Genomic DNA, 23684 nt, shown 5'->3' with positions numbered 1-23684 from the left:
TCACCAGCCACATCCTACTAGTTGACCGTTTGTGATATCCTTTTTATGAAGATGGACATTTTTTTACTGGCCTTGTCCCCTATCTTGGTCTCATAGATATTTAGAGAATTCGCCTATAAAATTCTCATCGGTAGGTGGTCTCACCTCCTACATCTATTTAGGTCAATCCATAGTGTGCACCACAGTTAACATACCCCCACATTACATGAGATCCGACTTGATTAAGAGTCTATAAGACTCATCCTCCTTTCTTTGTGGTGATACTATTTTTTTCCTATCTACCTAGAATGAGTTAAAATGTAATAATACAAAATAGGTCATCTTGTGATTTCGTTTATATCCTTTAAACCTAATTCAGGAATATACCTCTTCACATAAGTTGGGTGTCCATCACATGACCTATGTCGCAGGCCTTAAGCTCATTCCCTTAAATGAATCATGAATTATTTTTGTAGGCAATGGTTTTGTGAAAATATCAGCTCAATTACTTTTAGATTTCACAAAGTCAATAGCTATTATTTCTTCATTAATATACTGCCTTACAAAATTATGTCTTAGGCGGATGTAGCGTTTCTTTCCATTGTACATTTTATTCTTAGCTTTAGCTATTGCCGCTTGATTATCACAATGAAGTGATATCGAAGGCAACGGTTTTGACCACAATGGAATATCTATCATCAAAGTTCTGAGCCACTCTGTTTCAGTTCTCGTCTTTTTCAAAACTATAAACTCAGCTTCCATGGTGGATCCTGTTCCATAGGATTGCTTTACCGATTTCCATGAAATCGCTCCACCTCTTAGTGTGAAAATATATTCACTAGTTGCTAACGTTTCCTTGGTATTCGAAATTCAATTAGCATCACAATAGCCCTCTAACACGGTTGGTTTTTCGCTATAGTGAAGACCATAGTCTATCGCTCCCTTTAAATATCACAATAGTCTTGTCATAGCATGTCAATGCTCTATACTTGGATTATGAGTATATTGACTCAATTTTCCAACCGCTAAAGCGATATCTAGTCTAGTGCAGTTCATTAGATATGTAACTGAACCAATAATTTGTGAATATTTCTTTTGGGAGACAGATTTCCCTAAATTCTTTTGTAAAAAATAATTAATGTCCAAAGGTATTTTAACCAGTGATAAATCATAATAATCATACTTCTTAGCATGTTTTCGACATAATGGGATTGGGATCATATAATCTCCTTTTCTTTTCTGATGATCTTAATTCCAAGAATTACATTAGCCTCCCCCAAGTCCTTTGTATCAAACTTAGACATTAAAAAACCTTTGGTTTGCTTTACAATGTCTAAATTTGTTCCTATTATAATCAATATATCATCTACGTAAAGTACGATCAACACACCTTTACCTTTATAGAACTTGCTATACAAGCACCTATCAGTATCACTTATGAGAAAATCATTCGATATAAGTACCGAATCAAGTTTTTCATGTCACTGTTTTGAAGCTTGTTTTAATCCATAAAGTAATCTAACCAACTTACACATCTTGTATTCTTGTCCAGGCACAATATAACCTTTCGATTGTTTGATGTATATTTTTTCTACCAAGTCGTCATTTAGAAATATTATTTTCACATGCATTTGATGTATAACCAAATTATACATAGACGGAACAACCATCATTACTCGTATAGTAGTTATTCTTGTTACCGGAGCAAATGTGTCAAAGTAATCTATATTTTTCTTTTGTCTAAAGCCTTTTACTACTAAACGGTCTTTAAACTTATCTAATGATCCATCTGGTTTCAATTTATTTTAAAATATCCACATAGTGTCCAATACTTTGAAACTTTTAGGTAAGTCAATTAATATCCATGTGTGATTGGCTATAATGGAATCTAATTCACTTTTGATGGCCTCTTTCTAAAATACGACATCTAAAGATGTAACCGCTTCTTTGTATGAAAAAGGATCATTGTCTAAAAGATAGACAACCCAATCACCCTCCGAAAAAGTAGTTTTCCTTTGCCTCTTATTTTTTCGTAATTAACTTGAATCACTAGGTATAGTCTCAATTTCCTTTGACACTTCTTGTCCAAAAGATGATATACTACTATCAACCTCACTTTCTAGTAAGTTAGACTTAAGAGAAAATACATTTTCAAAGAATTCTGCATCCCTTGACTCAATGATGTTATTTTCAATGATGTTATTTTCTTCAAACACATCATCTATGGTTTTAATAATCATAAATCGATATGCATGTACTGTGCGCTGCATATCCTATAAAAACACAATCACATTTCTTTGGTCCTAGTTTCCTTTTCTTTGGTTTTAGTATAGCCACTTTGGCTAGACAACCCCATACCCTTAAATGCTTTATAGTAGGTTTTCTTCCATACCATAAGTCAAAAGGTAACAATCCCATTTTCTTGTGTGAAACTCCATTTAAAATATAACATGGCGATAAAATGACATCCCCCCACATGTCTAGGGGTAACCCTGAGCTTATGAGCATTGAATTCATCATTTTCTTCAATGTTCGATTTTTCCTTTCTGTCACCCCATTAGACTCAGGTTGATAAGGGGCGGTAGTCTCATGAATAATATCATGTTCCTCACAGAACTGAGCAAGATTGGAGTGTTCAATACCTCTATCAATTCTAAGCCTTTTCACTTTTCTGCCTAATTGATTTTCCACCTCTGCCTTATAGGATATAAAAGCATTACTTTCTTCATCCTTAGACTTAAGAAGGTACATCATGATGAATCTAGAGTGGTCATCTATGAATGTAACAACATATTTTTTGCTTCCTTTAGATTCAAGTGACTTATAATCATAAAGATCACTATGCACCAAATCAAGAAGATCACTTTGCTGTTCCATTGACCTATGTGGTCTTTTAGTGAATTTTGCCTCCACACATGTAGGACACTTAGTCAACGGTTGCTTAATATAACTGTCAATTAAGCCTTTCTTGTATATATAAGAAATGTAAGATGCATTGCAGTGACCTAATCTATCATGCCATAAATCATAATAATCAATAAGGTAAGCAGAAGAAGCACTTGGTTTTTCTTTTATTATATCAGAAACACTCAGTACAAATAATCCATCATTAAGATACCCCTTGCCCACAAATATATCATTTTTCAGAACAACAAGCTTGTCAGACTCAAAAAATAACTTCATTCCTGCTTTGTTGAGAAGTGGCCTTGAAATAAGATTGCGTCTGATTTCTGGCACATGCAACACATTGTCCAAGACAAGTGTCTTTCCTGAGGAGAGCTTCAATGTAATTTTCCCTTTGCCGATAACTTTGGATGATTAGGAGTTGCCCATATAGACCTGATCATCTAAAATAGAATAACTTAGAAAAGAGTTTCTATCTCCACAGATGTGCCTTGTAGCACCTGTGTCAATTATCCAATCATTTGGTTTTTCAATTAAAAACACTTCGGTTATCATTGCTGCAAAGATTTCCTCTTCAACAAGATTGACTTTTGCCTTATCTGATATCACCTTCTTCTTATTTCTGCAGTCTTTCTTGAAGTGACCCGGCTTATCGCATATGAAACAATTTCTTTCTTTTTCTTGAAGTTTGTATTCTTCTGAACATGATTCCCTTTCCTCTTGAGATTTGGTTTCTTCTCTGTTTCCACCAGATTAACATTGGATCTAATATATCCAATAGGCATTTCATCTTTGTCTTTGATACGGTTACGTTCCTCTATTTTGATTCGAACTACCACCTGATCAAAAGACCAGTCTTTCCTCTTGTGTTTCACAGTAGTTTTGAATTCCTTCCAAGAGTCAGGTAGTTTATCAATCAAAAAACTTGTGACAAATTGATCTGGTAAAACCATGTTCTCTTTAGCTAGATTCCCAACCATAACTTAGAATTTGTCTACTTGAGAAGAAATGGTTTCACCTTCATTCATCTGGAAGTTCAGGAAATTTGACACCATATACTTCTTTAAACCAGAATCATCAAGAACACATTTGTTGACAAGAGCAGTCCAAATCATGTAGGCATGGTCAAAGGAATTGTAAACATTGTACAGTTCATTTGATAGAGCATTCAAAATCTTGTTTTTGCATTGAAAGTCTGCTTCTATCTAAGCAATCCTCTTCATATCAAGAGCAATATCCTTACTCGCCAGAGGCTTAGGATCAGTCAATGCAAATGCCACCCCTATTTGTGTCAAAGCAAATAGCATCATCTGCTTCCACCGTTTGAAGTTCTGCTTGGTGAACTGTGCTATTTTATCAAACTCTGAGACTATTCTCAGTTTGTCCATACCCGGTTGTATGGAAGCAGCAGTATTTTGGGCAGCAGCAGCAGTAGGTGGAGGGTCCACAGTAGCAACAGTAGATGTAGGGTCTACAATATTATTCTCAGCCATAGTCTTACACAGGAAAAAGCCAAATAAATTGAAAACCTTAAGATTGTTATACAAGACAATGACTGTAAGACTAATCTATAACATGGTAATAGAAAAATACTTGTTAGTAGCACTGAGACACAAAGCAGAGAGGAAAACTCTGAATAACACAAACAGGAAGAAGCACAAACAGGGTGAGTTGAGTTGTATCTAACAGATACTCTCCTTAAGGTTTTAGATGCCCTACTTCTACAAACTGAGTTGACCTTGCACCTAGCCCTCCAAGATGAAACAACTCCTAAACGTATAGGTTTGCAGTACCTAATACGAGTACAGTAGGATTCCCAAGGCTATACTATCACTATGTTTATAAGAAAATACAGTAGGTATACAGTCTCTGGAATGGATAATTACAGAGACAGAAAAAAACGTTTTCTGTTGTGTGTATCAAATGGCAAACAAGACATGGTATTTATAGTGCTGGAGTACCCTTTTATGACGGGATATACCCATACGAATACAGGTGACCTACATACAGCGAGCAACTCTCGCAAAGGAGGTGTGATGGTACGTATTTCCTTCACATACAGGGAGGGGGTGTATCTATTCATATACGTGTACATCGTATATGAATAGGCATGTATAGTTCAACCGTATAGATGAACCATGGGTGAACCAAACCGAGTTTTAAAATGAAAATTAAAACTCAAAAGTGCAAAACTTCTACTATCTAAAAGAAGGTTTTGCCCACACCCACACCCACACCCCAACCCCGACCTCGACCTCGGCCTCGGCCACGGCCACGGCCCGGCTCGGCTTGGCTCGACATACAATTCAAAAGTACCCCATGGATCCCCCACACACATCAGATGGCAGGCAAAACATGATATTTATAGTGTTGGAGTACCCTTTCATGAAGGGATATACCCATACGAATACAGGTGACCTACGTACAGGGAGCATCACGTACAGGGAGGGGTGTATCTATTTGTATACGTGTACATTGTATACGAATAGGCATGTACAGTTCAACCGTATAGATGAACTATGGGTGATCTAAACCGAGTTTTAAAATGAAAATTAAATCTCAAAAGTGCAAAACTTCTACTATCTAAAAAGAAGGTTTTGGCCACACCCACCCCCCGACCCCGATCTCGACCCCGACTTCGGCCTTGGCCTGGCCCGGCTCGACGCGCTATTCAAAAGCACCCCAAAGACCCCCACATACTAGAGAGAAGGGTGACTACCTCTCCAAAAAGCTCACACCTTAAGAAACCAACCATATATATACACCACTCAAGTTACTTTCCCACAACCAATGTGGGACTATTCTTGAGCTCAATATTGCCTCTTGCACACAAAAGTGCACAACAAATTCAAACAAAAAAATGGAGGGAAGGTAAAAAGGAGGAATGAACAAAAGACACTTTTTGAAACTTTGACTCACTTGACTCTAAAAGTACCTTTTGAAATAATAATAATACAACAATCTACCATGGTGATCTCTAATTATATAGCCAAGACCTTCTTAATTCTTATTTAAGGCTAAAGATGCGTCGCAGTTCAGTTTAAAGGCTAAGGAAGCCGGAGGAGTCCATTTTAGGGTAGAGGATATCCCAGGTGTTTCAAAGGATGCATGATCAGCTTGAGGGAAATAAGAGTTGAGAAACTCCTGGCATGATTGATATGCTTTCCTAAGTACCTCTAGGGGATCTCCTTGGTTGCCTTGGAAGATAAAATCTTTGCGGGCTAACCAGATGGACCAAGCAATAAACTGCAAAGAGAGATCTCCTTTTTGGCTTCCTTCTTCCTCAATGTAGAGAACTTTGACCATGTTCCGATCCACTTGTGAACTATAAAGTCAACGGAGGGAGGCAGTTTCATAGTGAGATGAGAGCCAAACCAGATTGCTCTTGGAAAGGGGTAAGTAAGAAGAATGTGATCCATTGATTCAGGACCAAGACCGCATCTTGGGCACATAGGATCGACTGGGATTCTGCGCTTTAATAAGGCATTTCCAGAAGCTAAACATCCTGCTGTTGCTTTCCAAAGGAAGCTCTTAATCTTTGGAAGAGTTTTGCAAGCCCAAATTTGAGGCCATGGAACTGGAGATTGAGGAGTTACCGCCGACGAAGATGGAGTTCTAGCAGCTTGTGCTCTGTCTTCCTCATTACAGATGAAGTGGTAGACTGGCTTCACCAACAATTTGCCATTCTTGGAGTGGCCCCAAACTTGAGAATCACTACTAGGAAACAGGGCAAGAGGGATCTTTAGCTCCTTTACAATCTTTAGAAAATGCACTTTTATCACCTCAAGTCTGGTGCACCTTTAACTGTTTTTATTTAAACGCTCAAGTGCATGTGCACTGTCCGATGCACCTTTTAGGTGCACTGGGCGATGCATCGGACTTGAGAGGATAAAGATCCCTTAACTTTATTCCTGAACCAATCAATCCTCACTGAAACTTTGGATTTTTATTGTCTCAAGTGCACAATCCACAAGTTCATGTCCAGTGCACCCCCTGAAGATCGACACTTAGCAAGTGATCATCCAACGGTCAATTTTGAAAGCCCAAAAAATCACTCAAAAATATTCTGGTGTATATCTGGGGTGGCCTTACTGGATTCTCTTCTAACCCTGCTTGTTCCCTAGTTTAAAGATCTTTTTTTTTTTTTTTTGGTATGGGATGGAGATGGAGAGACCATTCAGAATATATATCCACTGGATGGCTTATGGTCATCCTCTAATGAGAGATGCTATTTCTCTTGGAAAACTCTCAGATTATCTAGGCTGGGTAGCTTTTAATGTTTCAGAAGATTCCTCATGTTATTGGCTGGATAATTTGGAATATGCTTAATGGTATTATTAAGAGCTCAATTTCCAGAATTGCTCCAAAAGTGATATGGGAAATATGAACCTTCATGAGTCATATATACTTCTCAAAGAAAAGGAAGGGATTTCTTTGGGTAATTTTGTGCAGTGTCGCACCTCAACTTGGATTTCTTTGGGTAATTCAACATTTTCTATGTGTATCAATTTAGGATCAAAATTAGGAACCGAGCCAAAACTGATTCAATAAGAACCGGAACCGACTCACCTACTAAGTTATTGATCCAATCTTGGATCTAAATTTTGAAACTGGTTAGCAAACAGGATGGTTGGTTCTAAGACGGGTCTCCTAACGGTTCTAGAACTGAAAGACAAGTTTCAAATTGACTAGAAGTGGAACCGCCAATATCCGTTTCAAACTTGCATTTAATCATATATTTAACATTGGTGATGTAGATTTGGACTTTTGGATTTATTGATCTGCTTAGTATTCTTTTAAGTATTTTAGTTCATATTTTTATTTTTATACTAATGATTTTTTTTTTGGTTAACTTATGCTTATGGATGGATATTTGATTATTTGTGTGCTTATTGATAGATATTGGATAATTTTTGAACTTATGAATAAATATTTAATATTTAATTATTTGTATACTTAAGAATGAATATTTGGTTATTTGTATGCATAGGTAATTTTTTTTAGAATTTTGGATGTTGTAATAGTGTGTGGAACCAATTAGGAACCGGGATCAACCAACCCATTATTAAACGGTTCTGGATCTCAAGTATAGAACCAATTAGATAAATGATTCAGTTCTAGTTCTGACACCTTAGGACCAGAATCAATTTGAAGCCGACCAAATTATCTCGAAAACTGAACCAGTTGAGAGACCCTCACCTATTTCATAAACTTCTTGACAATATACTTATTTTTCCATTAATATATATTGATAGTTTCAACAACCTTGGATTTTTATTGTGGAACAATCATGGACCAAATCATGTTATATCTTGAAAGAGAACAGTGGTTTGTTTTTCCTATGCCTTTTTTTATTTGAAAAAAAAAAATAAAGAACATGATCAAGATTAGTAGAAAAAAAAAGGGAACGTCCAATTGGGATCACCTCTTGGAGCACTATGGGCTGAAAGTGCACCGGCTTGTTATCTTTCCACCGTTAAGAGCGGGAGGTTCTCGCTGCTCTATGAAGCCAGCCTGGCGCAATACCCTCCACTCTAGGAACAATGAAGTCTAAGCTTTCGCCCAGGCCACATTGTTCAACTCCCAACTTGGACCGGGCAAACCAGTTGTTGCACCATATAACCCGACCCACAAGAGCTGAACCAACGTCCAATCACCTTAATGCCCCGCTTGGTTACAAGCTCATGCTATGGAGCTCGGCGATTGTTAGGTGTAAACCTTATATCTATAAAGAGGTACGTATTTTGGAAGCTTTCCGATGTGGGATGAAAGAGCAAAGCTTGAGAATAAGAAGTCACTTTCCAATTGACTTTTGGACAAGAATATTTTATTATGGGAAAGAGAATGCTACCTGGGTGCGTGCGGTACGCTGCCCCTCTGCCTAGACACTGGGTCAAGAAAAATGACCACCATACCCCTGGGAAATTCCTCCTTTCCATGGAGTGCGATAGTCATTTCGCCCGCCCCTATGTTTGGGTGCAGGGGCAGCGCACCGTACGCACCCAGGTAGTATTTTTTCTCCCTTTTATTATTTACAAAAAATAAATATTTTATTCTTTGCAACATTGGACTTGGCTTATTTAAGTATAAAATAACTATTTTTTTTCCCTCTTAGTTTATGGTCCTTTTGTTCCTAAGGTTTTAATTTTTTTTCCTTTACCTTCAACTTACCAATTTTGTTTCCGTTAAAGGTGTAGTTTTTGTGTTCTAACCATTTGTCATCTTTGATTACAAGGGGTAAAGGCAATGGACAGAGAAGGTAACAAGGGCAAATTATCCTTCCTACTGTGGGTTGGTATAAACTGCTTGAACAGAATCGAGCTTTCTAGATATTCAATGGTCGGAATTTACTATATCAACCTTCTAAGTGATTTCTTTTTTTTTTTTTTTAAATAAAAAAACCTGCTCCGTGACACAATTTAGTTGTCCATCTAAGGGTGTCAAACGGTATGGTTTTGATTATATGGTGCAGTTTCGGTTTGGTGCACATCTTGCAAGGTAGAAATCAAAATCACACCGGATAAGAATCACCCAAAATCAGAATCGTTTTATCTGCGGTGCGATTTTAACGGTTTCTATTCAGTTTTTGTTATTCGATTTAAATGTAGTTTGTAATACCGGTTTCTCCTTTCTACCCTTTAATTTTATTTTTCATATCCTTGTTATGTGGGAGAAATTATATTGTTTCATATACATCTAACTTTAAGCAAAGTTCACTTAGACATGCTAGTTGCAATGATAATTTTAAGTGATTACTCAAGGCTGCAAAGTACCGCAAGGGTAACTCTGTCCCTTCATTTGGCATTCAAACTGAAATTTAAAAAAAATCTCAGTAAGGAGTCCTAATATTTTAGAGTACTTAACCCCATTTTTAAACAAATAAGAATATTTCTAATCTCGATTTTCTACCTAGTTTCTATTCGGTTAACTGACGGTTTTCCAGTTTTGAATTGAATGGAACCGGCAATAAGACTTATGAAATCAGAATCACAACGTTTTTATTCGGTGCAATTCGGTTTGATCGTAAACGGTAAATTCCGGTTCTGACAATCGGTTTTGGTTCCATTTGACACTTTTATGTCCATCCATATCAAATACTAGCATTTAACATGTGTTATATTTACCCGCAAAAAAAAGAAAAAAGTGTTATGCATAGAAAACTGAGTAAATTAAAAAAAAAAAAACATGATTTTCTTAAGATTTAAATTGAAAACAAACATTACAAAAATAAATGACGCAATTAAATATTAGATATTATAACATTTTGAGAACGGGGAGCGCACCCTCCTCTGGTTCGACCCATGGCTTCCTGATGGTCCCTTGCTCCAACCTGGAATTCTTATGGCTGAAGCTGTAGGACGACACCCCTTTGATTCTGTGAATGTGCTTCGTAGACAAGACGGAGATGGGAGATGGGAGATGGGAGATGGGAGATGGGATACCCCTTTCAATGACATTGCCATTGCTGCTAAGTCTCTAGAAATCCTTAAGCTCAGAACCATTCCCAAGTTACAGAAGGATCGCGCTACTTGGACCCCCTCAAAACAGCCAGGTGTTTACATGGCTTGGCACAAACTGGTTTGGTTCCCAAAAGCCCAACCCCGTTTCTCTTTTATTGCCTGGTTGGCATTTAGAAATCAACTCCCTACTTTTGATTGGCTCGCAGCTTGGGGTGATGCTCATGATACAACTTGTCCCTTATGTAAGGGGGATCTTGAGTGCAGGGACCATCTATTTTTTATATGCCAGTTCTCCTCTGTTATTTGGAAAGGGGTCTTAAAGATCAACAGCTATAGCAGAGATCCACTTGATACTTTGTCTGATGAGGTTACTTGGGCCTTAAAGCACTTCTCTGATAATTCTATTTGCAACTAAATTCGCAAGTTCAGCATGATCACCCTGCCATCTATAGAATCTGGTTGATGAGAAATGAAATTTTTTTTTAAAGGAACCGATAGCAGGCCAGATGATATCTTGGCTCGTTTAATCCATGATACTCGATCTAAGTTCTCCGAATGGAGTTCCCCCATCCCTGACTCTAACAATAATAGGGATTTCTTCATTAAATGGCAGATTCAGGTTCCCTTTTCTCTCCCTCAGCCTCGCCCCCTTATCTGGCCTCATCCCCCAAACGGCTGGGTCGCGGTTAATTGTGATGGATTTGTCAAGGAGAACCTCGATGGATATGGTTCATTGGGTCGGAATGATGATGGGGAAGTGCTTTTCGCCATTGCTGGGGCGGTTGAAGATGATAACATTATAAGAATGGAGCTGATGGCGATCTATCGTGGGCTTACAATGGCCAATTCCATGGGTTTTACTCAGGTTCAAATCCGCTCTGATTCTCTGGTTGCGATGCGATTGAGGCGCTCCTCAACAATTTTAAAGTTCCTTGGTTTGCAATTGGAATGGTTGAAGACATTCACGCCTTAAGGGATACCTTTATCCGCTGCTCCTTTGTGCATCATGTTCACGAATTTAACTCTTGTGCGGATTTTCTGGCTGGCCTGCTCAATGTTCCCAATGAGATTCATTTGTGGGTCATGATAAACCCAAAATTACCCCTGACCACTCAAGGATTACCATGTGTCCTAGCCCAGGAAGGAGGACGAGCTCGGGACCAGGACCAAACCGGCGAGGATCATGGCGGACGGGCCCCAACCTGCGGCGGATGGGCATCGACCGAAGCACAGGTGCGGACCACAGACTTTAGGTGCGGATTGCAGACCCTAGGCGCGGACAGTCCCCGGGTGCAGACCCTCCTGGCGCAGTCATCATGGGCGTAGTCTACCCTAGGGACGAACCCCTTTGGGCACAGTCTCCCTCGAACACGGCAGTAACCACCACCATCGACGAGATAGATCACATCACAAAGGACTCTAGGCCACCGCCTATCAGTCACGTAGTCTAAACGGACTCATACACCAAGAACCTCATCTACCACGAAGATAGGTCTATCCATCTAGGATACCAGGTCTCTCATGACATTACGTCTCTTGGGAAGAGAACTATCAAGTCTATCGTGACACCACGTTTCACGGGAAGACAACCAATCAAGCATGAGCCTTGCTACTCAGGGACTCTATCAACCACGATGACTACTCATCATCAACTGGGACTCTCCACACCGCCATACTGCACTATAAAAGGAAATGTACTCTACCCCATCAACCCATCTTGAATTCTACCATTCATCTATTTGCTCAGAGAGATCTAACTTAGGCATCGGAGAGTCCTAGGCCGGAACCACTCCGGTTCTCCTTTATCACCCTTGGTCCTTTTGTAGGTGACGACACTCAAGGGACCGCTGAGCAATTTCCTGAAACAACAGATTGGCGCCGTCTGTGGGAACGACGCTAGCCATACTACCTACTAGCTTGTTTCCATAACTATTCAATCATGGCATCGCAAGGCAAGAAGACCGCTCCCTCCACCAATAATGCCCCGAGGGAGGGGAATGGATCACCTCCTCCAGAGAGTTCACGTCGCAGAGCCACTGATCATGCCTCTAAGGAGAGGGAGGCCCCTGAGAACCAACAAGTTGGGGTAGACAACCTCAACCCTGAAGTAGCCCTGGAAGCCGCCCCTGTGAAGCAAGTACCTGATCCCAACGCACCAGCCACGGTGGGACAGATCAATGACTTGCAGTGACAGATCCTCCATGACCAACAACTCTTTCGCGACTACCTGAGGCAGCGTGCAACATCACACCATTGCAGGACAGATCCTCGATGGGAGCAGAGTCCCAGGAGGACACCTCCCAGGGGTGATAGGTCAGAGAGGCACACCAAGCAGTGGGGAGAGCCTTCCCAACCTCAGAGGAGAACGGTGGACCTTCCAACACAGTTGGATCGGGGGAGAACACCATCACACCGATCCGTGGTACCTAACCTTGAAGGGTCCATCCGGAGATCGGTGTTCCAAGGTCGACTAGGAGGAAGTTACGTACCAGAGCAATGCCAGACTTACCGTGAAGAAAGCCCCTCGCGTTCGAGATAAGATTCATCATGACGTGACCCTTCACCATCTTGGTAACAGTCAAGATGGGAGGGGACTTCCAGGAGAGGACACGAACGAGCTCGCAGCGAACGACTAGTAAGGCGTGGGGAACAAGCATAGGATGAAGAGTTAGACAAGAGACTTCGAGAGTTGGACAAGAAACTAGAAGGGTTGAAGAAGCAGACTAAGGGCGGGACACACTCGATCCCTGGACAGCACCCATCCTCAGAGGAGATCATGTCCGCCTCACTTCCATCCAGGTTCAGGTTACCCACCTTTGAACTTTATAGCGGTACCACCGACCCTAATGACCATATCAATTACTTCAACGGGATGATGACCCTATATGGTGGATCGGACGTGGTATCCTGTCGAGCATTCCTTGCATCCCTCAAGGGTGCAGCGACCTCATGGTTTTTCAGACTACGACCACGATCGATTGGGTCATTTGCGGAGTTATACGAACAGTTCGTAACCCGCTTTCAGAATAGCGTCAAGCAAAAGAAGACCACGGTCAATCTACTGAACGTGGTACAGAACCCTGGAGAGTCCATCAGGGAGTACGTCAGCAGGTTTACTAAGGAGTCCTTAGAAGTCAGAGACCTAGATGACCAGACCCAACATGCAGCCTTGGCTGGGGGCATCAGAGACCTGGAGCTAATCAAGGACCTAGCACGTCATGAGACCAGGACCATGAAAGAGCTCCTGGAACGATGTAATGAGTTCGCCAACAAGGCTGAAGTACTACAAGCTCGGAAGAAGGCAATTGAAGCCAAACCACAGGACAACAAGAGGTCAGCACCAGATGACCACAAGGAAAGCAAGAGGTCAAGGACCGAGCGTCGACAAGAGAGGGGTGATCGCCCATCAGGAAGAAGCGACCATCACCCAGAGAGGAGTGAGAGAGCAAGTAGTTCAGAGTTCACACCGCTGAACACCACTAGGTCCCAAATCCTTATGCAAATTCAGGATCGTGACCTAATCGGATGGTCATGACCCATCCTAACAGGACCTGAGAAGCGCAATCCCAACAAGTACTATCTCTTCCACAAGGACTATGGGCATGACATGGAGGAATGCTATCAACTGAAGAGGGAATGCTATCAACTGAAGAAAGAAATAGAACATCTTGTGAGAGCAGGGAGCTTGGACAAGTACGTGAAAGCTAGGTGTAATGGCCGTTGGGGCCAAGGAGATCGAGGCCTTGATCGAGAACGGGAAGAGCCAAGAAGGGAAGAAAGAAGGGCGGACCGCGATAGAGAGAGAGACCGCACTAACGAAAGAAGAGAGGTGCCAAAACCCAGTGGCACCAAGGGAGCCCCCATCCTCACCATACTTGGAGGACCGGGGCAAGAATCAACCAAGAAGGCTAAAGCCCATGCCAGGTTCGTGGGAGTAGCAGAGAAGCCAAGCAAGATAGCGAAGATCGAGACGGTGATCTCCTTCTCGGATGTAAACTTGGAAGATGTGAGCTTTCCAAATGAGGATGCCCTGGTTGTACAGGTGGAGATAGCCAACCAACCTATGCATAGGGTGCTGATAGATACAGGGGCATCCGTGGATGTGCTCTCACTGGAAGCCTACCGCCAGTTCGGATTCGGAGACTATCAACTCAAGCCAGAGCCTACTTACCTCCATGGATTCTCGGGCGCCACAGCCTCCATCAGGGGCACCATAGAGCTACTCGTCACCTTTAGAAAGGGCCCTCGATAGGTAACCATCATGGTAAACTTCATGGTCGTTAGGTCCATGGTCTCATTCAATGGCCTCTTAGGGCGACCATCTCTAATAACCCTTAGAGGTGTCGTGTCTTCACTCCACCTGAAGATGAAGTTTCCCACTGACAACGGAGTAGGTGAAGTCCGAGGTGATCAGAAGAAGGCTAGAGACTACTATGCCACCTTTGTGAAGAAGAACAATGGCAACACACGAGGAATGGCATTGTGCATGGAGAACCCGGTCAGCGACCAGAGAGATGAACCGACAAAAAAGAGAGGAAGATCGATGGAGGACCTTGTCCCATGGCCACTCAGCAAGGATGATCCTTCCAATGTCGTACAGGTTGGCTCATTGTTGAGCAATGAACAGAAAAAAGAGTTGGGGCACCTCCTCTAAACCAACCTGGATGTCTTCACATGGTCGACTGCAGACATGCCAGGCATACCCAGATCTATAGCAGAGCACCGATTGCATGTAGACCCTACCAGGAAGCCCGTCCAACAGAAAAGGCAAAAATTTACCCTCATTCGATAGGCAGCTATCAAGGAAGAGGTCAAGAAGTTGAGCCGGGCAGGGTTCATCAGAGAGGAGAAGTTCCCTACCTGGCTTGCGAACATGGTCATGGTACGCAAGCCTAATGGGAAGTGGAGAATGTGCGTCGACTACACTGACTTAAACAAGGCATGCCTAAAAGATGAGTACCCTCTATCCAAGATTGATCTGCTGATCGATGCCACCGCCAGACACGAGATGCCGAGTTTCATGGACGCCTACTCTGGTTACAACCAGATCCTCATGCATGAGGATAACGAGTCTTACACCGCCTTCTAAATGGACGAGGAGAACTACTGTTACCGAGTCATGCCGTTCGGATTGAAGAATGCAGGGGCCACCTACCAGAGGATGGTCAACAAGATGTTCGAAGAATAGATCGGGCGCAGTATGGAGGTATACATGGATGACATGCCCGTGAAAAGCGTCCAAGCCCATCAACACCTGACCGACCTGGAGGAAGTGTTTGCCGTGTTGAGAAGTAACCAGATGAAACTAAACCCTGCAAAGTGTGCCTTTGGGGTAACATCAGCAAAATTCTTGGGGTTCATGGTCTCAGTGCGGGGAATAGAAGCCAACCCATCCCAGATCAAGGCCATCCAAGAGATGGCACCACCTCGGACGATCAGAGAAGTGCAGAGGTTGAATGGAAGGATAGCTGCCCTTTCAAAGTTCGTGTCACGCTCGGGAGACAAGTGTCTGCCATTCTTTAAGACGTTGAAGAACCTCCAAAGTCCTAAAGACTTTGCTTAGACGAAGGAGTGCCAAAAGGCGTTCGAAGAGCTAAAGGTGTACCTCGAGAATCCACCATTGCTTGGGTGCCCAGAACCCAACGAAGAATTACAGATCTACTGGGCGGCGACCCCTATCGCAGTGAGCGCAGTACTGCTAAGAGAGGAGGGTAAGATATAAAGACCCATCTATTATGTTAGCCATGTCCTGATTGATGCAGAGACCAGGTACACAAGGATTGAGAAGGTAGCCTACGCACTGGTAATCGCGGCTAAAAAGCTAAGACCTTACTTCCAAGCCCATACCATCATAGTCCTCACCGACCTACCATTGAAGAAGGTATTGCACAAGCTAGACATCTCCGAACGGTTGATCGCGTGGGCGGTCGAGTTGAGTGAACACGACATCAGGTTCCAACCCAGGACGGTAATTAAAGGCCAAGCCCTGGTAGACTTTGTCGCTGAATGCACCCTACCAGAGATCGAGTTAGAAGATGAGGAACCAGAGGAGCATGATCGAGGATTATGGGAGATATACGTGGACGGTTCGAGTAATGCAGCAGGAAGTGGGGCTTCATACACACCAGCCCCGAAGGATTCCTAATCCAGTATGCTCTCTGATTCACCTTCCCAGCATCCAACAATGAAGCAGAGTACGAAGCACTACTGGCTGGACTCCAGGTGGCCAAAGCCATTCAAGTCACACACCTATCTATCCGGAGTGACTCCCAGCTCGTAGTGAACCAGGTGAACGGAGAGTATGAGGCGAAGGTCGAGCGAATGGAGTCATACCTAGCATGTGCTTGACTGCTCGAGAATTGATGGGGGCTTCATGAAGTTCGAGATGGCTCGGGCCGACGCACTGTCCAGGCTAACCTTGAACTCAGAAACCTGGCCAGCACAGTGTATGTGGAAATATTACATGAACCAACATACCAGGAGAAGCAGGTCAACGAGATTGAAGATGGGCCTAGTTGGATGGACCCTATACTTAACTACCTACAGAACGACGTCTTACCAGAAGACAAGGTCGAAGCAAAGAAGATAAGCATGAGAGTTATAAAGTACACCGTCCTGGATGGAGTACTGTGCAAGAGGGGGGCCACAACACCACTGCTTCGGTGGCTAGGACCCAAGGGAGCCCAGTATGCCCTGGCAGAGGTACATGAGGGGATCTGCAGAAGCCACATGGAAGGACGAGCTCTAGCCTACAAAATCCTTTGCTAGGGACTCTATTGGCCAAGAATGCAAGAGGAAGCAATACAGTACGTCAAGGCTTGCGAGCAATGTCAATTGTTCGCCCCTGTACCCCATCTACCTGCCACCAAGCTGACATCGATCCTCAACCCTATTCCCTTTGCCATGTGGGGGGTGGACATCTTAGGCGACTTCACAGCAGCATCAAGGAACCGTAAGTACTTGATGGTCGCCATAGACTACTTCACCAAGTGGGTAGAGGCCAAGCCACTGGCCAAAATCACAGAGAATGAAATGGAAAAGTCCATCCATGACAGCGTCATCTACAGGTTCGGTGTACCAAAGATACTGGTCTCAGACAATGGGAAGCAGTTCAACAACCCCAAGTTCAGAGCCTTCGGTCAAAGCTACAACATTCACTATCGGCCTATTTCGGTAGCCTACCCACAGGCCAATGGTCAGGTGGAGGTAACAAACAGAACCCTACTGAATGGAATAAAGAAAAGACTAGAAGGAGTCAAAGGGAAGTAAGTCGAGGAACTACTGAGTGTTCTGTGGGCATACCGCACTACAGTAAGGACAACAGGGGAAAGCCCATTCCGCCTAGCGTTTGGCACAGAAGCACTGGCACCAGTAGAGGTCCTCGCCATGTCCCACAAAGTATTGCACTTCAGTGAAAAAACCTACACAGATGGACTGCGAGCAAACCTAGACTTCCTGGATGAGGTACGCGAGAAGGCATTGCTGAAGAACGTGGCCTACCAGCAGCGAACAGCCAAGTACTACAACGCAAGGGTGTGAGAGCGTTTATTCCATCAAGGGGACCTAGTCCTAAGGAGGGTGATTGCATCACAGCCAAGGAAGGAAGGAAATCTATCAGCAAACTGGGAAGGACCTTACATAGTTTCCAAGCAGATACGTCCAGGGACATACCACTTGAAAACTCCAGGGGGCAAGAAGGTAGACCGTACCTGGAACTCAGAACACCTGAAGAAATACTATCAGTAGAAGTAACAGCAGCAGCACCGCCAGCAATAGCAGTAAAGTAGTAGCAGTAGTGGTAGTGGTAACAGTAGCAGTAAATGGCAATACAGTTTCAAGGATAATTTGAAAAAAAATTTATTTGAAGTAAATAGTTGACCACCAAGGCGTAATCCCACCAAGGCCTATTGGCCACCAAGGTCCGTTGACCACCAAGACACAATGCCACCAAGGCCCGTTGGCCACCAAGGTCCGTTGACCACCAAGGCGCAATGCCACCAAGGTCCATAGACCACCAAAGTGTAATGCCACTAAGGCCCGTTGGCCACCAAGGTCCGTAGACCACCAAGGTGTAATGCCACCAAGGCCCGTTGGCCACCAAGGTCCGTTGACCACCAAGGCGTAATGCCACCAAGGTCCGTAGACTACCAAGGCACAAGGCCACCAAGGCCCGTTGGCCACTAAGGTCCGTCGACCACCAAGGGTTGTACACCACCTAGAGTCGCAAGGTTAGAGAACCGTCGAAGCAATAAAGATCAAATGTATGCTATATCTACATCGATGAAAGAAAAAAGTTAAGTACACACAATCCAAAAAGAGAACACAAATATCTCAACCCAAAGTTCGAGATCTCAAAAGTTCAACGTCCAGAACACCTATAAACTCAAGGAGCATTTGATGGAGGAGCCACATCCGACCCTGCAGGGGACATCATATCGGCCTCAGCTGGACGAGCAACGCTCTCCTCTAGCACCACAACACCATCCTCAAGAGAGGCACGCATCACCGCAGTGGTTGCAGGTAGCAACGTAGTGACCTCTGGGAACCCCGAGAAATCATAAACATGAACTGCTAAGTCCCGGATGCCTGCATCATATATCTCCTGGTTGTACTTGTAGAAGTACACGGTGATCTCAGGAGACTGCTGATATGCTGCCACCGCTCACTCACCAGCCTCAGACACCTCAACCTCATGGCTTTGCCTCAAGGCACGAAGCTCCTCCTCCAGGGCACAAACTCTAGCCGAGCTCTAGGCCTCCGCTGCAGTCGCAACCCTGAGCTCCTCAGCTATACTCCTCTCACAAGCAACGGCCTCCTCCCGTGCGACCTTATGCCCCTGAAGCTCCTTCTCTAGGCCCTGCAGCTTGCGGTTCAGCTGGATCTCTTGGAAAGCATGACCCTTCAGGCAGAGCACCGCCTCCGTAACACGATGCTGGACCTGCAACCAACACAGCTACTAAGAAACATCCCAAGTACAAGAAAAGCAACAACACAAGAAGCAAAGGATAGAGAGGCACGAATCATAGAAGCCATGTCCTAGTAAAGGGTCTATGTCAAGCATGCGTCACTAAACCCCTGTATGACTGAACGATCACTGGGAAGCCTTCCCATGTCCAGCCACTCCAGGCACACACCACGGCTGGTTAACGTCGCTCCTTCCTGAAGATCCCAAGGAAGCACCAAAGGGGATGAGGTGGCGGATCAGCAGTCATGCCGGCAGAAGAGGAGACCACCCCTTTGCCTCTGGAGGGGGTGGAGCAGAAGATCCAGGAGCAGTGGTGGTAGGAGATGACTGCGAAAGGATAACACATGGCCTAGTCCTCACTAAACTAGGGGGATCAGGACCCCCCTTCCGCTTAGTCCCAACGACCACTGGAGGAGAAGAAGTAGAATATAGAGGAACCACACTGGAAGAACCATCCCCATAGGGAGCTATCTGAGTACCCCTCTTCCGTAGGTTAGAGTGGAAGACACTGAGATCCAGTCGTATGTCCACTGCACAATGACATCCAATCAAGAGCACGAGACAAGTCAGACAGTGGGTACATAGAAGAAAAATACAGATGCAAACGTCAAAGAAACCAAAAATCTTACTAGGACTCAACTTCCAAAGACATAGGAAGGCCTCAGAATGCAATTGACGGACATCAAATGGATCGTACCCCTGACATCGCTGGAGGGAGTTACGCTCAAAGTTGCTTAACTCAAGAGAGTGATTCACCCTCTTGATATCAATGGCCTCCCAGGTAGACCGTAGTGCACATCGAGGGACCGTGGCAAAAAGAAACGGTCCCTCCAGTACTTCACCTAGCTAATAATCCCCACAAGAGGATCGAGCATGGCGAGAGACCCCCGAGGGAGACGACGGGTAAAGTGGTAGCACCCACCTTCCCCTTTCTTCAACACATAGAAGTACGAGAACAGGGGAATGCTAGTAGCACGCCCCATCCAGGTGAAGAACACATAGAAACCCAAGATGACCCTCCAAGAGTTGGGCAACACCTGCCCAGGGGTAAGAGGCCAGTGCTCCAATACCAACTCCACAAAATGGGAGACAGAGAAGCGAAGACCATAGGTGAAGAAAGTACGGTAGAGGCAGACCTCATCCGCTCGATGGGAAAAAGAACGATCGTCTGGTCCGGGGACGTGAAGCGCGACCTCAGAGGGTATATGGAATTCTCATTGAAGAGATGCCAAGTCCGAGGAAGTCATGATGCTAGGGATGTGAGCCAACTTACTCCTATGATTACCAACAGAGGTAGAAGCCCTGGAGACCCTACGACCCCTACTAGGGGCGGAATCTCCAGAAACCTCCTCCTCCCCATCACTAGCAACAGGGGAAGGCAACGAGGGAGAGTTGTTCGCAGGGGAAGACGACCCCGAAGAAGACTCCTCGGTAGACCCAACCACGACCGTAGTTGGATCAGAGTCGTTAGACGATGACATGAATAGACAATGAAGCAGGCTAGCTACTTACTCAGAACGATGGTCTCCCAAAGCCAAGCAACCAACGCGAGGAGAGGGATGCCAACCTGCAACCATCAATGCAAAACCAATCAAAAAAAAAAAGGAGAGAAAAGAAAAGAACATACCAGACACGGTCGAGTACACGAGGAGATCAAAAGCGGCCAAAACACGGCAGAGCAGGTGTCGATTGAAGTTGGGCGCCGATCGAGACGGGCTCAAATCGAAGATCGGCGTAGATCGAAGACAGGTGTCGATCAAAGTTGGGCATCGATCAAGACGGGCGTGGATCGAAGACAAGCATCGACCGAAGATGGGCGCCAATCGAGACGGCACCGATCGAAGAGGGGCATCAAATCGAGACGGGCACGGATCAAAGATAAGCGTCGATGAAGACGACGCCTATCGAGACAGACGCGGATCAAAGACAAGCGCGGATCAAAGACAGGCGCGGATGGAAGACTTGTGGGCGCGGATCGTGGAGGGCGTCGATCTAGCAGGCGCGGACCACAGGTGGGCGTCGACCGAGCGACAGGCATAGATCGTGGATCACGAGTAATGGGCGAGCGTCAACCGAAGCAAGCTAAACACAGATCAACAGGCATGAGAGTATGAGCACAAAACAAAGGCCAAGCACCAAGCCATGCACGCCGCAAAGCAAGCCAAGTCTAAAGGCAAGGCTAACAGCCAAGAGGAATCAGGCAAATAAGTAGAGGACACTACTGTTCACTGTGACCTAGGAACAAACACATGGGTGGCATAATGAATAGTAACTAAGCTCAAAGCCCAAGCAAAAAGTGGAAGATGCAACAAAGCAAAAAGTGGAAAGGCAAGAGAGAGAGGAAGAAAAAGGGAAAAGTGAAAAGAGAAGAACCCACAACCTCTCCCTCACCAAGCAATTTGTAGGCACACCCTCCGAGAAGAGACAATTCGCCATGAACCCCTCAATAGATACAAGAGTACAGGGAATACTCTCTTGAGCAGTCTATTCCAAGAGAGTGGGGAGCAAATGATAAACCCAAAATTACCCCTGACCACTCAGGGATTGCCATGTGTCCTAGCCCAGGAAGGAGGACCAGCTCGGGACCAGGACCAAATAGGCGAGGATCACGGCGGATGGGCGTCGACCGAAGCACAGGCGTGGACGGACCGCGAACCTTGGACGAGGACCGCGGACTCCAAGCGCGGATTGCGGACTCTAGGTGCGGATTGCAGACCTCGGGCGAGGACCCTCTGGGCGCAGTCATCATGGGCGCAGTCTACCCCAGGAACGAGCCCCTTTGGGCACAGTCTCCCTTGAACACGGCATTAACCACCACCATCGACGAGATAGATCACATCCCAAAGGACTCTAGGCCACCGCCTATCAGTCACGTAGTCTGAACGGACTCATATACCAGGAACCTCATCTACCACGAAGATAGGTCTATCCATCATGGATACCAGGTCTCTCATGACACTACGTCTCTCGGGAAGAGAACTATCAAGTCTATCGTGACACCACGTTTCACGGGAAGACAACCAATCAAGCATGAGCCCTGCTACTCAGGGACTCTATCAACTACGAGGACTACTCATCATCAACTGGGACTCTCCACACCGTCATACTACACTATAAAAATGAAGGTACTCTACCCCATCAACCCATCTTGAATTCTACTATTCATCTGTTTGCTCAAAGAGATCTAACTTAGGCATCGGAGAGTCCTAGGCCGGAACCACACTAGTTCTCCTTTGTCACCCTTGGTCCTTTTGCAGGTGACGGCACTCGAGGGACCGCTGAGCGATTTCCTGACGCAATAGGTCATTAATCTTCCTGATGAGTTGATTCCCTTGTAAGGGACGATGCCAGAGGGAAAGTTTTCTACATAATGTAATTCCTTTTAATATTTTTATTAATATAATCTACTCCATTCTTCCAAAAAACAAAAAATCACATTTTGAGATCCACTAGAATTGCATTTGGCAAACCAAACATTACAGTGGGGTACAATCCTAGTGGGGCTATACCCATTCACTTTAAAAAAATTTATGATATGATAATTTGAAAGGGAGAACTAAGAAAAATATCTTTGGAAGTGTGAAGTAAATCAAAATAAAATAGGAAAATAATACAAAATTGTTAGGCAACCCAATAAATTTTTATTTGAATTTTCAAAAGCTAAAAAATCTCAAAAAACTTGGTGCGAGCAGCCGATCCATAAAAAATTTTTGCCTTTAAGTTTAGGGATAATCTATTTGTAACAGACTTGGTTACAACTAATGATGCGGCAAAAATAATAGAGTGTCTACTAATGTAAATTCACAAGGTGATCTCCAAAAGCCAATAGCATCTTCTGGCAGCCCCCTCCCATCCCAATTCACAAGGTGAGTGTATGCTAGAATCTCTTGTGTCTATCTCTATCCTCTCTCCTATGAAATGACATATCTGTCCCCTATTGTTTGGGTTTTTTCAGTTTAATCCCACATCGAGTGTGACCGGATATTACAAAGGTAGAAGTTCCTATATAAACTGAGTCCCACTTAAAGTAAAATTAACGCAGCCTCGTGGTGAGCACAGAGCGAACTATTCTTTCACCTTTTACTAAAGAATACCGTGTGCTCGCCACATTAAAGTGGCATACGCCAATTTTTGAAGGGTCTCTCACTCTATTGAGCGAACCCTAAAATTCTCTAGTTAAAATTTTTTAATCTCATGATCTGGTGGGTATTTCATTGGAAGTGTTAATTTTATCCAGATTACTCTTATTCATAATTAAAAGGTCTGTTAATCTTTTCATTACTGTATCCATTTCAGTAAGTTTATCTAAGGGAGTTCTCCTAACTCGTTACAGATTGGAATCAGAAGCTCAGATGGATCGACGAGTTAGAATGAGC

The 23684-nt window shown here is 44.1% G+C and overlaps 1 non-coding gene across 1 annotated transcript; it reads left to right on the top strand.

The window, feature by feature from the left end:
- Positions 1–23348: 23348 nt before the first annotated feature.
- On the top strand, positions 23349–23467 carry LOC122666347. The gene has a single exon (XR_006333540.1). It is a non-coding gene; the product is annotated as a U5 spliceosomal RNA (small nuclear RNA).
- Positions 23468–23684: the final 217 nt, after the last annotated feature.

Source organism: Telopea speciosissima, chromosome 6 (assembly GCF_018873765.1).
Source record: "Telopea speciosissima isolate NSW1024214 ecotype Mountain lineage chromosome 6, Tspe_v1, whole genome shotgun sequence".
NCBI classification, from domain to species: Eukaryota; Viridiplantae; Streptophyta; class Magnoliopsida; order Proteales; family Proteaceae; genus Telopea; species Telopea speciosissima.
This window is presented reverse-complemented; position numbering and strand designations above follow the sequence as displayed.